General features: G+C 35.6%; 1 protein-coding gene across 5 annotated transcripts in view; it reads right to left on the bottom strand.

The window, feature by feature from the left end:
• Window positions 1-13,553, bottom strand: part of LOC147065167 (fasciclin-3-like) — a 672,541-nt gene that overhangs the window by 139,624 nt on the left and 519,364 nt on the right. The window contains exon 2 of one of the 5 annotated variants that reach the window (XM_085956862.1): window positions 4,867-4,950. The exons of the other annotated variants lie outside the window; for them this stretch is intronic. The gene's annotated coding sequence lies outside the window, so the exon portion shown is untranslated. The remainder of the gene's footprint in view (window positions 1-4,866; window positions 4,951-13,553) is intronic. 5 annotated transcript variants of the gene reach the window in all.

Below are 13,553 nucleotides of genomic sequence, written 5' to 3'. Positions count from 1 at the left end.
GCCCTGTTGTCGCTCATGCAACGCAATCCGGATGAATTTTTTCGTCGCTTTGTGACTGTAGATGAAACATGGATACACCACTATACTCCCGAGACGAAAGAACAGTCAAAGCAGTGGATTGCGAAAGGCGAACCATGTCCCAAGAAGGCGAAAACCGTAAAATCAGCTGGTAAGGTTATGGCTACTGTATTTTGGGATGCACGTGGAATTATTTTCGTTGACTATTTGGAAAAAGGAAAAACAATAACAGGGGATTATTATGCATCTTTATTGGACCAGCTAAAAAACAAAATTGAAGAAAAACGGCCTCATTTAAACAGGAAAAAAATCCTCTTTCATCAGGACAATGCCCGTGTTCACACATGTTTACGATCAATGGCTAAAATTGAAGAATTGAAGTTCGAATTGGTCGACCACCCACCGTATTCGCCAGATTTAGCCCCCAGTGACTTTTTCCTTTTCCCAAACTTAAAAAAATGGCTAAGTGGACAACGTTTTTTTTCAAATGAAGAAGTCATCGATCGGACAAATGCTTATTTTGAGGACCTTCCGAAAACTTATTTTTCTGACGGTTTAAAAAAAATTGAGAAACGTCTAACCAAGTGTATTGAGCTCCAAGGAGATTATGTTGAGAAATAAAAAAAAAATACAAAAATAAAAACTGTTTTAATGCTTTTTTCTAAGGAATTATTGACCCACCCTCGTACGATAAGGAATGGCATTTATATGACACTTAAATTATATGTAGGAGTTAAAGTGAATTTGACAAAAAATAAATTTAGATTTAAGCAGTGAATTTTGAGTAAAATCGACGACAAATTGTTTGTCCGAGCATCCTTGACATAGGTACGCCGAATATTTTCCAGATTTCCCCGTTTAGGTGCGTTTGCTAGTGGAAGAAACGAATTTGAGACGAGCGACTGACTTTTGAAATAGTCAATCAGGATTCGGGTCCCGGGAAGAATCGGGAATGGCCGGGAATCAGGAATCGGGAATCGGGGGGAAGTCCGGGCGATTTGAGAAAAGGAAACGCGTGACTCTGGGTATCTACAAAAGCGAACAAATGATTTTCAGCAAAGGCCCTCTTTTATTTGTCTGATTGATATTTGTTCACGAAAAATAGCGTACAAAATGATAAAAATGTATCGAAAAAAATAATTATATTGACAATATCCTCAATCAATACGTATGTGGGGTGTATTTTATGCGCTAGTTCTCTCAGTTATTCTCTAATATTTTAATATTTTAATTAATTACTTTTTTTATTCAACGAAAGATTTAAGAATATTATTTGCAAGTACAAGGAAACTACAACACTCAAATATCTTGGAGTGATCTGTGACGTCGGTTAGTAATTAAAGTAATACCTACTTTGATTTAAAATACAAAAGCTGATAGCCAATAGTAGCTCAATTTAGAAAGCGCTTCAGAGAGTATTATAAGAGACATAAGTTAAAATTTGTCATAATTAAGTATGGTACCTTTAGCTTAGTGGTCTATGTGCGTGGGCGCAACCCGAGAGATGCAATGTCGATTCCTGCGGAGGGGGGAGGGGTGTCTTACTCTTTTCAAAAAGATTTTTACTATTGGTTATAATATAATTTCTCAGAAGTATTATCAAAAAATAATGTATGTTCTATACACATTATATTACAGTCTACAGGATATTTTAAATCGATGGCTATATCGGTTGTAACACCATTATCAAGACTACAAAAAAAACGACTTATCTACGTTTAAGTATAAAACTCACAGAATGAGACGACATGATCTCTCTCCCTCACCCTGGGAATATTCAAGAATAATACCTGCATAATTATTTGGAAACCGTATTTACTTAAAAAATAAATAATAACATATAAGCAATTATATTTGTATTGTTATTATTTATAACGTATGTACAATACGACAAATCGCTGTAATACTCGTTGTAGATCAATGTGGTTTTTTAGATTCAAAGAATATCACAGAACATCGAGAAGTAATAAGGAACCTATATTATACATCGTTATACCTACACGCACTCTGATCATGAATTTTGACAACGCGAGTTTAAATGTCGCGAAAGCCACTGAAATGACGATTTTTAACAGTCGATATCTCTGAAAATGTCAATTTCTTCAAGAATATATGCTCGATGTAAGTTGAAGATCTTTCGGGAGTGTATAAACTGAAGTGAAAGTATTAAAAATCAACAAATTGGCGTCTAGACAAGAATCATTATCATTTACCGGATTATATCCACTGCTGGATGATGTCTCCCCTAGCTCCTTCCACTTCTATCGGTCCCTAGTTTTTTGCTGACACGTATATCCACCGAATTTTATGAGTTTTCATCTGCTTAGCGACATCTGTCACATCGCGTAGGAACTCTTGCCTGCCTCCTTATCCATTGGTTTCTGTTGTGGTATTCACGCCTTATGATTCACATGCACCTTTACATGACATATTGCGCTATTCGTAATATGTGGATTTCTCATGATTTCTCATGTTTCACATCTATACGTGAGCGTTGGTTGCACACATTGGTTGAACACTTTACGCTTAAGTCACAATAGGAGGTCACCTTTGAAGATACTACCTCATAATTCCCACCAATTAAACCGCCCCGCACTACACTCGGTATTAATCGAGCGCATCACAAGGCCCTATGTTTGGATGTGAAGCATCACCAGGTGTTTACGCCTGGGAAAGTCTCAGGAGCAGATGCCCAAGACTGAGATCACCACGCACTAAAGTGTGTAAGTTTAGAGAGACTTTCTAATAAAAGTGCGCCCATTGGAAAATAATTCTAATCAATTTACATATTACATGTAAAAACGAAGCTAAAACAATACGGACATACTAAAATAATATGTGAAGAGATCTTCACGTCCGCAATAAGGCGCCGCAATTTTTTTAAAAAGCATTTTAACTTGTAGATACTATTTAGGCGCCTAAATGCATTATATTATGCCAGTTTGGCATAATAATAATCTTTAGGGACAATAATTATTATAACGCTGTGATATGTAAAATTATAAAATTCCATCTAGTTATAGTGATAGCTATTTTACTTATGTATATATTTAACTTACTGTGATCATTCATACGTACTTACTAAATTCAACTGGCCTTATTTTCTAATCTTAATATTATATCTCCGCATGCCATCTGGATATAAAAGCGGGAAGACACGTTTTAGAAACAAGTTTATTTGAACATATTGTATTGTTTTCCAATAGTATGTAATGCGACTTCCACATCCGGAAATAGTACCTACTTCCTACGCCTTATCAAGATCTTTAATATATGTAGTATATTCGAATTGGAATATGGTACTCTTATAAGTCCTATATATATACCGCACAGAATAGGGTTTAATATAAAGATGGCATTAGACCAAGTCGCTGTAAAAGTATGAACGTATTACTATCTCGATTGAAATTAATTGAAAACTCCTACATATAATTTTGGCTTACTGAAGGATTGTAAGCATTTTCATACAAGCAAGGCCGAATAAAATTTTCATATGAGTTTTATCACATACAGATATTTTTCCCTTAGGGTTTGTCCATATATAACGCCTTGTACCTACGAAGGGACATGACGAAGGGGTCTGATATAATGTAATAATTTGTGACGAAGGAGTGGTTTGTAGAAAATATAACGTCCCAAAACTTAAAAGATAATCATTTTTTTCTAGGAATAAAATATTCCGTGCGATTATTTTTTAATATTATTAATAACCATGTCCCTGCTTTTTCGTATAAGGTGGTTGTTGGTAATTTTGAACAATCACAAACACTCAGGCATTGAGAAAATCACATAAATATTGTGTCCTCACCGGGATTGAACCCACAGCTCCCAGATCAAAGGCCAGCGCCTTACGCACTGCACCACGAGAGCCGCAAAAATTATATTTAAAATGATACATTTTATTGAAGTTGTTTTTTAATGAATGCGGGAGGGGATTTGACAAATATTACGTAATTTATACAGGGGGTTAAAAAAGTTTCACGTCATTTATATACTGTCGCGTATGATCTTATAATAATATGTATCGGTACTTATAATGTTTAATTTTCTTAAAATATACTACAATAGTTTCTCAGTTAAAAGCTAGCTTCATTGTCACATCATTATCGAATAGATAATAGAAGTAAATACCGAACAACTGAACTAACTATCGATTAAAAAATAAGTTAACCCAACAGTGAGGTAGTCCTAGAATGATGTTAACTGAAGCCGAGTACGGGTTTATTTCACGCGTCGAGCAAAAAATCGTTGCTTTATTGTAGCAAATAACGATTCCTCGTAAAAACTCTGTTTTCTAAACTGTACTTTGTGTGGGCTCGTAATAAGTAAAATAATTACAAGATAAAAAGAACTTTTTATATACAACGTTTTTAAATTTTCAGTTCAATTATTATGCTCAATATGGTCAAACTTGTAGGTACTTGATATGAAGTAAATAAAAAATAAACAAACAAATATAGAATACTGTAACGTCATTTTTAGTTCCATAGTAACGCACGTATATATTATTAATTTAGTTGCTAGGACCACCCACTTAGCAAGCAATAGTGGATTGGATTACGGATTTCTTCCGAAATAACTTTTCATACAAAACAGAATTAACTGAAAATGAATTCAATTCTATGTAAAGATGGCTAAAAGTATTAAAAGAATGCATTGGCATCGTGTTCTGGTATATTCTAAAAGTTTCAAATGTCTAGCTAGTCGGGAAGTTAGTTAAAAATCGATTGCAAGATTTGTACTGGATAAACAACCACCGGATAAATAAGAATACGAGCTAATAAAAACGTTGTAATAGGTCTATAAATGTCTCAGTTAATTAAAAGATTCCAAACGAATTCTACTTACCTCAGAATACAGAATAATGGCATAGCGAATATGTACTTCAGGTTCCAATGGATACGACGTAATGATTATGAATAATGGCATTACCTGTAAAAGAAAGAAATAGTACATTATTAGAAACGAATATTGATTCGTAAGTTAATAGGAAACGAATGCACATACAGTGCTAAACTAGTCCTAGTGGCATAAAAAAAGTTGGTTGTAATATAATCTATAAGCCAAACAATATACATATTAATATAAATTATAATTGATTTTGTGATTAGAGTTTTGTACTATTCCATTTTAGTAATTCTTTGCGACTCAGGTTCGTCTTTTTTTTGTAACTTCAGGCACTATGAAGCTGACACTAAATACAGTTCTTTCTCATTTATATAACAAATTAATACAATAACATAACGTGAAAACCTTATTGTCAACTAAAGAAAAAAATATAAAAATCTGTGTTGAAATTATTTTAAGTGTCACTACCATAGTAGATACATTAGATGCCCACTAAGTTTGTGTACATTGTATATATAAATATATTGTCAACGGATTCAGTGTGGTATATTTTTTAAATATATTATGGTATGTATTAATCACTTGGTATTCACCACAGCAAATTATTAATATATGAAACGTGTTTACTTTACAATGTGGTATTATTAGTGTTATTAAAATATGACGAGCATAAATTGTTTGTTAGTAATATACGTAACTTGTACATTGGTAATTCTAATTGTCCAACGGTGTTTCTCAATCTTTTTACACCTGCGGACCACTGAAAATAAGTGAAATATATCTTCCGGCCATGTCCGATCCTAATTAGATCATAATATGGGCCCCCGAGGTTTGTATTACCAGATCTTGTTTTTACAAGAAATGGATGTCAGCTACATGCTCAGCCTCGGTCCATACTCTGACTCATACACAAATTGAAAAAATGTACTTGTCACACGATGCTACAGGACGACACTTAAGCCGCGCGGCGATCGTGGGTGTATATATATTTGGGTTAAATATAACGGTTTTTTTTAAAATCTCAATGCTATATGGGAATTTCTCTCCGGTAAGACAGCTCACGGTAAGCTGTGGCTACGGCGAAATGTAGATGCAACCCCTAAGCACATCGGGTTAACTAATAAAGTAGAGTATACAATAGTTTTAAAACTTATAAAAAATGTCCACCTAAACCCATTCTCACGTAAGTGGAATATATCAACATCCAAAACGATTTGATTGAACACAGATATTGCCCTCCCAATTGGCATTGCCAATGGCAAGCTATTTCTGCACCTTGGGAGAAAACAATGGATGCTCCCGATTTCTAAGATAATTAACAGATACACACGATTTGATACTATAATAATGGCTGTTTCCATTTACACCGCATATAAGTCGAAAAAAGGTATGTGACTTTAAACTATAGTATGTAAGAAATGTATAAATTTGGACGCAGATCAGGGACCTAATGGGCTGAGCAAGTGGGTAACATACTTTCTCGTAAAAAACTAAGTTAATACAACCCTCTACCTTGTGAAGGCCTTTATACTCCGCTGAAGAGTGAACATGGCAATTTACCTATTTTTATAAGAAAATTCAGCTAAATTTTAAAAAAATATTCTGGTATTATGGTTTATTGTAATAAAGGTAGGTAGGTTTTTACATAATATATAAAAAAAAACTTTTTTTGGTACTGTTCGGTTATCAGGAATACAGCGGAAAACACATTTTGAACATAGCCGATAAACTGGATTATTTGTTAGGTTAACCTAACCCAACCTAACCTAACCCAAACTAACAAATAATCCAGTATATCGGGTATTTTCAAAATGTGTTTTCCGCTGTATTCCTGATAACCGAACAGTAACCTTTTTTTATTATTTAAACAAATAATTCACAAGGTTTAAGAATGCAAGATTATTTTATTGAACATTTATAATTTAATTCGAACTTGGACCCCTCGGGATTCGCGCATATGTGGCTGACCAGTCAGCTATACTTGTCCGATCTAATTGCGACGAAGTTCACTAATAGTTTTTACAAAAGGTACTCTCTGAAGCGCTTTCTAAATTGTGTTACTTATAGTCAATCGGCTTTTGTATTTTAATCGAATCAATTTTCGAATCGACGCAGGTTACAATCCTGCTGGGTGTCGAATTAAATAAAAACTGCTACCTGTACCTATATATTATGTGTTTTCACATAATATATTATATTGAAAATACAGCTAATAATCATATCATTTAGATATTTTACATCCAAAGCCGTGTGGATAATAAAAGCGATATAGGTACATATACTGAGCAATAGTGTATATATATGCAACATAAATAATACAAAGCGATGCAAAGAGTCAGTGGTTCTCAAAACATATCCCACCGAGGCAGACTATTTGGAAATTGTATCGGTAAATTTGGTTGCGGAATTCCCAGTGTAAGTACGAAAGTAAATAGTACTAAGTACAGACTCTTATTCGGGCTTAAGAGAGTTTAACTTCAAATCCTGTTGCATAAATAATTCTCTAGGATAAAGAGAAACACCAGCTGACCACAAGCGCTTCAGTCAACTCGGCCATTGGTTTGCTCTTCTGAAAACAGTAGTTGGAGAATCATATAATATTTAAAGTTGATAATAAAATTATAGTATGGTATCGTAGTTTCTAGTCAATACGTATCTAAAAACATTTAAAAGATCTTTTTTTATTAAAAGATACAAGGACATAATATAATTCTGTGGTCATCTTCATTACTAAAATTTAGTTTATGAAGTTATCTCAAATGCACAGAAAAGATTTTTGACTAATATTATTGTATTAATGTTTTTATATTTATTTAAAAAAAATCGATTTCTGAAAAGATTTAAAATGTGTTTAACATGAAATATTTTATATTCTAGTCACTTCTACAAATATAAAACCTCTAATAAATAAAACATAAAATAACATACGAATCTTTTGGAAGAGAGGTACATTACTGAATATTTTTTTTTCAAATTTTCGTAGAGATATTAAATGTTCAGAAGTTGTTATGTCAAACGAAATATCAAACTTTTCGTTGAAATATTGGAAAAAGTAATGCAGTAGGTACCTAAATGTATGTTTATTTTCGTTATGGTATATTTACTTTATCATAATAAGCTATTTATATACCTGCTATTCTAACAACTCCAAAATCAATAGTGATAAATATGATACGTCGTAATCAGGCAGTTAATTGTCATGATATTTGTAACACGGCACCCATGACAGCGTTAACCGCAAGCTGACAAATGTCGTTAAGTAACACACTTTCGTATCACGGATTTTTTATCCAATTAATGCATTCTGTTTAAAATTAAGTAAGACGTGTTAACTGTGCTAAAAATTAGATATTATTGTAGATAACCGCCTTCCTTATAGAATTACGCCGACTGATATTCGTGTTATATAGGAGTAATACAAATAACGGAAATTTCCTTAATATCCATTTCACGTTGTGTCAAATTATTGCAAACTTAGTAAATAGCTGACTGCAATTATATTTTCCGCAATATCCGTTTTTCCATATAGTCGCCATATCCAATAATCGCAAACTCGATATAAAATAGCTGACTCAATTATAGTAGTCATTTCATAAATATCTAAGTACGTCGATAAATAGCGGATTACAATTGATTTGAAATGGCATTCGATTATAACTTCCCAGTAAAAACACATCGCACCGCATTGTCATTGTTTGTATTATATTGTAGCGATTGTACCCTTGTACTTTTGTAAACGGTAAATAAACCCTCGCTCCTCCATCATCACGAACAACTACTACCGTCTTTCATCTCCAACACATATCCACCTCCGAAGTGAACTCCCACAATATGTTTCAATTAATTATTAGACGAAAAATCAAGAAATGTTAGGAAAGTAATGTTAGAAAAGAAAAGTGGCTGTTTTACAGGCGTACATTTGTGTCACTAGGGAATCACGACATTTCTGGACTAGTGTGTCTGGTTAGTAATATTATATTTGACATAATATAAAGGTTTGGTTTCGCTGCTTTAAAACACCAAATTTAACACTCCCTCGCAATAGGTTTAATTTATTTATAGAGTCTACTTGGCTGCCTCCTGAATATATTATAACTTTATAAGTAAAACTAACTGTGTACCTACGAGTATTTACTGTGATTATTAATTTACAATACGCTTACGAAACAAGTTATGGTCGTAGATTTACGCTTCGCATTTAATACTATATAGCTTGGTACAGTATATACAAGATGACTGGCATTTGGGTGTAAAAACATGTGATATAAGTAAGTATTATTACATCGAGATGGCTCCAATAATTAAATTTTGTTGCGGAGAGATATTTAATTGAAAAAGACGATTACAGCGTGATAATTTTTTTTTTTCTATATTATGTATTTTGGGGGTCTCGTTGTTTGAGGGACGAGAAGGCGAGATTTGGTGGTTGCTCCGATAGATGGAGGAACGAGTTTTATTTGCAGCGTAAACAGTCAGTACAAAAGTATGTGACAAGAGCGTTATGTTACAATACTTATGATACTGTTCCGAGGTCCGAGCTCGGTGGAGTATAATGCTGTGCGGTGCGACTTGTACGGAGCTTACTGATCGGACGGAGATTATGATTGATACTTATATATATTTAGACTGACTAACTCAACTATGACCTGCTAATTATATGCATGAATATTCTGTAAATTGCGAGTCGTTGATGAAGTTTGCAATTGAGAAATCTGCTGACCTCTGCATTATTGCACTTCGAACGTTTCGAACGTTTCGATCCCATCGAACAATGTCACGCGTATAGAATATGCTGACTGTAGATGCGACGATTTGCGATAGTTTAAATGACTTGCTAATTACTACACTGTTGATATAATGCTAACAAGCCCCGAAATAAGTGATCACTGCGTGTACGTAAATATTCGATAGTTAAAATCGATAGACTCATCCAAATAGCGGGCAAGATTTAATCGACGAATGTTCGATTGGTTGTCAATGTCTTGAAATGTGTACGGAACGGGAAGAGCTTCTCAAGTTAGTCTAACGAGCTGTTGGGGCCATCAGCCGTCCAAACTAGTCGCCACAAAGGTAAATTTTGTCGCATTCAGAAAATTATCTTCAATTAGATTGTTCGCCAGTTTTATATTAGCTGTTGTTTTGTATTTTATTATTTCATTTAATCTTTCCCATGTTCTTCTCTCCCAAAGTCTTTTTAGATTCAATAGAGCACACTTGAGTGCGCGGCGACCTCAGTTTTGGGTAACTGCTCCTGAGACATTCCCAGTCATAAAAAATGCTGATTTCACATTCAAACGTATGGTAACACGGCTTCGCACCTTACATGGAATTCGGCCAGCTTAAAGAACGAATATTGCGTATTTTCACAATATAGACTATGAACTTTTATTATATGCTAATTTTTCAGATTACCCCGTTTGATGTAAAACTAGTCTAGTTTCCCGACGCCATTCTTCTCCTTCTTCTTCCACCCTGTCACGTCCCAACATTGGGGCATAGGGCAAGCATAAGTTGGCGCCACTTCCCTCGGTCCATCGCCAACGCCTCCCGCCATGTCGTCAGACCTGCAACACGTAGGTCGGTCTTGTAGCAACGCTGCAGGGTGAAGGAGGGCCGGAATACGTGTCCCAGCCACGTAAAGCGTCTCTTCGTGATAACTTCAATCACCGAAGGCTGTTGTGTCTGCTCACGAACTCGGGTGTTTAACGCGGTCGTACCAATGTACCCTACGGCGGAGAAATCGATTCTCAAAGCTCAAAAGCCGAGACTCTTGAAGCTTAGTAAGATGCCATGTCTCACAGCCATACAGGAGCACAGGTAGCACGCACGCGTTAAACAAACGACATTTTTTGGTCCTCACAGAATACAGCCTTGACCTCCATGCGACTCCAAGTTGGTTGAACGCAGAGCCCGCCACACCCATGCGGATTACAAGCTCACTTGAAATACCACCATCATCGGCAACCGTGGCACCCAAGTATTTGAACCTGGACACCAGCTCGACGGGCAGACCGGAAACCCGCAGAGGAGTCTCGGCGTCGATGCATGCAGCACTGCATATGGATTTGGTCTTAGCCGCATTCAGATGAAGACCCACACGTTTCGAGTTCGCCATTCCCGACGCCATTAGATAAGTGTTATTAAAAGCTTTCTTTTCTGTCTCTCCTCCTCACAGTAGTTCTACATTCGAAATCATGCTCTTAGTTTGATTCCGCAAAGGCGTAGGCGTTTTAATGTTAATAAAACTCCACGCGATATCAAATACAAATTAAAATACGGACGCGGAGAATGTAGCAGCGGTAAAATTAAATGCTAGGGGCGGGTTTTAGTTCCAGAAATGACACTAATGATGTAGAAGACTCGATATGAAAGTAGCACTGTAGATTTATCTTGTATAGTGTACAAATGTAGAGCCAGTGACGTCCCGTGGGGGTAGGCAGATTGAGAGTCGCTTGGGGGCGGCAGTTACCCGAAGGGCGGCATATCGAGAAGAATCATTATTTATAAATAGAAATAGCTACCTAAACTTAGAAATAACGGAAATATCTTTCCATTAAAAAACGCAACTCACTGGTTGGAAAAAAAATGTATTAATTACTATAAAAGTTTTACAGGACTTTTTTGTCGGGTTCGCGATGTCTAGTTTACTTCCGTTGTCCTAGGATGTCACGTCCTTGCTGAACAGCAGTGATACGTGTAGATTTGCAAATAATATTTGAATTATAGGTACCTAGGTACCTATATACTTAAGTACCTAATTTAAAATTTAACCAAATATGTTTGTTAGTCACTCGCGAGTTTTGGAAGTTGTCTTTTAAAATGTACCTATCTGAAATCGTAGACTCGCAATATATATTGTTAGTAATGTATCCATACAACACATTTCTTAGATATTGGAGTCATGAAAGGATGATAAAAAGTACTGTAAGTATAAAAAAATGTGGCGGCATTTTGCCTAGGGACGTCACTGTGTAGAGCGTTATGTAGGTAAGCGAATGTTATGATGTAAACTAAAAATTATGTAGGAAAATAGAAGCAAGTTTATTGAGTATTGAAGTATACAATGCAAGTGAGGTTGAAGCCACTTGAATGCCCCACAGACAAGTTGATTGAACGGACGAATACCATCGTATAAATATCGTATATTACCGTTTATCGAAATATAATACTATATCAGTGATAAGGTGTAATATATGTACCCGGTCGCTATTCGGTGCAATGTGGTGGAAACATTTAGTAAGTCTTTTGACCGGCAGAGTGCAATGTTCGCTGTTATGTGGACGCACAAAGGCGCCCGGGAGCACTTTGCAAGCCAACTGAGGTCAGACGCCTGTGTGGATACATTCTACAGTACGGTATAATGCTTGCGAGGTTTGTTAAAGCAAGCGTGAAATTGCGTAAAGATAGACGGAATATTCTGCGCAAGTATTGTGTGGAATGTTTTGTATATTTAGCCACCAATTTATGGTTATTGTTAAACTTCGTGTATGTATTTAAATCTTTGCTATCTAAACAAATATAATATAATCGTGTGTTGATGTTTCTCGATTTACATATTACCTACGTATACAAATAATCCATTACAAAAGATTTAAGTACATGCTAGATAATTTTGGGTAACGATTCGAGAACGTTTTTCTTCCGATAACGCGACCACTTAAGTCAAGCTTTGATACTTCTATCGTTTTTTAATACTCCCTCTCCGTTTTTTCCAGTCATCGACGTTGAGATAACTCGTAGACATCCCTACACTCATTGTATCCGCGGGGGTGTATGGCGAACTCAGTATTGGGTAACTGCTCCTGAGACATTCTCAGTTGTATAAAAATATGTTACACATCCAATTTGAGGGTTCCGTGATACGCCCGATTAAGACCGGATGTGGTGCAGAGCGAGGGTGGTTAGGCCTTCCGACTAACCAGCTTCCACCTGGGTTCCTAACAAAAACCATTTTAGGTACCTGTATCTGTAAGACGGCCTACCTCAGGAGTTATAATATATACACCTAATCATTTTTAAGAACTTGTCAAATCGAAGCACACTTGAGTGCGTGGCAACCTGCTTTAGGCGACTAGTCCCGAACCATTCTTAAGTCTAAAAAAATGCATTCCCCCGCGTTACCTATTTACGCCTAGCAATACGAACGAGTAAGATAACCTTGAGCGTGTCCGGAAACTTGTACGCATGCAGTTCGTCGTATCACACTTCACCGTGAAATGTTGTATCGGAAATATATGGCCGTCCAACCTCTTTGGGTCGTATAGTACTGACATAAAATTCATGTTCAAATAAAACACGGTTCTTGTCGGTAGTCAGTGTAGTCAGTGCAGGTAGCCAGCAGCAAACAAATTTTAAAAATAGCTGATATACTGGATTATTTGTTAGGTTAGGTTAGGCTATGTTTTCATTCTTGAATTCATGAATTTTGCCAAAATCAGCCATGAAAATTGAATTAATGTTCATATTGAATCTAATAAAATTGGAGACCGTTTAGTATACGTACAATTGAGCGTTTTAACAAAGCAGCCAGGTTACAATTTTGAAAAAAAATGAGTTATTGTTATTTTTTAATTTACATGTAACCAGCTTTGAGGTACAGTGTGATTTGGATGGTGGGGATTTTTGTGGCTACACATTTTCCCCACTTATACAATTTAAATTTTCGGTACTGTTCGGTTAAAGCGGAT

The sequence above is a fragment of the Rhyacophila brunnea genome, unplaced genomic scaffold, assembly GCF_057557595.1.
Source record: "Rhyacophila brunnea isolate RB1 unplaced genomic scaffold, BYU_Rbru_1.0 scaffold_6, whole genome shotgun sequence".
Lineage (NCBI taxonomy): Eukaryota > Metazoa > Arthropoda > Insecta > Trichoptera > Rhyacophilidae > Rhyacophila > Rhyacophila brunnea.
This window is presented reverse-complemented; position numbering and strand designations above follow the sequence as displayed.